Source organism: Triticum aestivum, chromosome 4B (genome assembly GCF_018294505.1).
Source record: "Triticum aestivum cultivar Chinese Spring chromosome 4B, IWGSC CS RefSeq v2.1, whole genome shotgun sequence".
NCBI lineage: Eukaryota > Viridiplantae > Streptophyta > Magnoliopsida > Poales > Poaceae > Triticum > Triticum aestivum.
This window is the reverse complement of record NC_057804.1, coordinates 36,551,788-36,554,753: the sequence shown is the minus strand read 5'-3', so window position 1 is coordinate 36,554,753 and position 2,966 is coordinate 36,551,788.

Genomic DNA, 2,966 nt, shown 5'->3' with positions numbered 1-2,966 from the left:
ATAAAGGGCTTTAAAAGAAATGCCACAGTCGGGCATCTGAGCGACACCACATAAAGGGCTTTAAAAGAAATGCCACAGTCGGGCGTCTGAGCGACACCACATAAAGGGCTTTAAAAGAAATGCCACAGTCGGGCGTCTGAGCGACACCACATAAAGGGCTTTAAAAGAAATAATCATAGTGAATATCCCGGAGGTAGAACCATCCCAGAGATATTCGATAATACCAAGAATATCACGGGTTAGTCCACAACAAAATAATACTCATTATTATCACATGTCGCAAGTTGCAATATCAGTTCTGATTTAATAGTTTCACCTCCGAAGACCGACACTAAGACCGACACTTGACCCATCCCAGACTGTAGTCCTTAACCATGGACACGGCTATTCGAATAGGTTTAATCTTTGCATAGGGTGTACTCTTTACCCATGAGTAACGGATTCCTTTAGTCCATCGGGACTAATTCCGTCTACGGTCTTTTTGTTGAAAACACACCTAACTTGCACACACCAGCTTAACTCACATGTGTCTGGAATCACCCATGACACCTGTCAAGCAAACTCTAAGTGGGGAGGCTACAACCTCGACGTAACATGGGATCACAAATTTATACCGCGCGCAAAACTGGCGAAGCTACCCCCTTCGGCTACAACCGAAACACCCATGCTCCCGGACCAGGTGGCATGACTACTGGATGCCTCCAGTATCTTCCACCACGGCCTCTCTGTACGGTGTGTGCTAGGAAAGGGGTTGACAACTTACTGAACCGTACCCTACTAATCGTAGAGACGAGTGGTAGTACGAAGCAAGTATGGGGGTTACTGGCACAAGACTCGATCTACAGTCGACTCAGGAGGTTGTATTATATCCTGCATGATTAGCATAACAATGCACATATTTCAAATAACAGATAGAAACATCACGCGACATACCCCTCATGCCATACCGGACACGACCGTCTCGATGGAGGACTAGGGACAAGACCGTGTCTACCCAAGACAGAGGCCTTCCCGGCTTCCCTTCCGGTATGCATGAAAGACGTATGACGGTGATTTCCATCACAAATCATGTCAACTTCAGTAGCATAAACTCATTGAAAATGCACTCATAAGTAGGATCACTTCCTCACATAAACTGACGTATGCACGTGTCGCGGTGGTGCTGTCACCGATTCAAACAACACACACATAAATTTCACCAGGGTTCAGAACGCTTGCCTTCAGGTCATGGGAAAGAAGGGTGCATCCAAAACATCTTGAAATCTTCAAAAATCCTATTTAAAAGAATATATATGAATTAACACACAAAAACAAAACAGCACAAAAAGTTGTCTTCAAATTTTTTCAAATAAATTTTAAAATAAACTAGACAATATTTGAAAGAGGTAGGAAAAAGAATTAATTCATTTGGAGCTGAATTTAAAAAGATACAGCCGGTCAAAGTTTGGTCAAAAATCTGATATCTATTATATACTTAAAACCATAGAAAAAGAACGGTGATGATTTTACACTCTAAAAACTAAGATCTATCAACGGTGTAGATTAAGCAAGTACTAGACGAAAAAAAAAACTGAAACAGATTGATGTACTACAGCAGCTATTCATGGAAGAGTCCACGCAGAATTAAATATAGTGACATCGCCTGTGATCTAAGCAAATCAATCTATCCGGACTCATACTATAGTGGTTTACGTATGCCTAGCAAACTTGCTCTACTCCGGTTATAACAAGAAAGGAAAAGTAGATGTGTGCGCACGTATATAGCCGTGGGCCATAGAAAACACTTTTTAAACAAAACTCAGTCCTGCTAAGGCACGTATGTGGACTCATAAAAAATTAATGTAGGCATTAGGTAGCACGTATGTAATATGCCCAAGTCCAATGGTGTCAAAAAAGGAACAAAAAACTCCCCGAGTCCAATATCCATACGGAAATCGTCCCTGCATGTTCTGATTGAAAAATCGAGAGGCTAATAAAATAGAACGTCCTAGCGGCTGGAACGAGCCCTTTTACCAACCGGATTCGCTATGAAAGACGATATGGCTGCTTGCACTCCCCGTTATCATCACTGATGTCATCAGTGGTTTTTATTTTTTTGCCCAAAGATGTCATCAGTTAATTACCTGATGATATATTAGATAAAATCATATAACCATATCTACCTTAAATATATGATTCGATATTTAGTAAAATAATCATGTGGGTAGTTAAAACAAAAGCTTATATCAGAAGTTTAAATAAAAATAAAATAAAAAGACTGCAACTCATACGTACTCGATATGTAGTAAAAAAAGATAGTCTCAAGAATAATATTTATATGCAGTAAAATTTGATTTACGCATAAATTTGGCTTCATGCATGCTATAACATCATCACTGTTGTCAAAAAAGGAACAAAAAACTCCCCGAGTCCAATATCCATATGGAAATCATCCCTGCATGTTCTGATTGAAAAAACGAGAGGCTAATAAAATAGAACGTCCTAGCGGCTGGAACGAGCCCTTTTACCAACCGGATTCGCTATGAAAGACAATATGGCTGCTTGCACTCCCCGTTATCATCACTGATGTCATCAGTGATTTTTATTTTTTTGCCCAAAGATGTCATCAGTTAATTACCTGATGATATATTAGATAAAATCATATAACCACATCTACCTTAAATATACGGGATTGCTAATTTTCATCCGGATGAAAATAATTCGTTTTCATCCGTTTTTCTATCCGTCCGATTCTTGTGTCAAGATTCACGTTTTTCCTTTCCTTTTTCCAGTCTCGGGGGTGTTTTATTCGTTACCGGGCCCGCAACCCCCTGGAGACCCGTTAATCATGGCGGGTCCATGTGCTAACCGGTTTTTATTTTATTTTGAATTTCCTTTTATCTCCTCCGCTAACTTTGTCCGTTTCCCTTCCCCATTTCTAGCAGCGAAATCTTGGAGGCAGAGAGGGGAGAGCCATGGCGATTTTG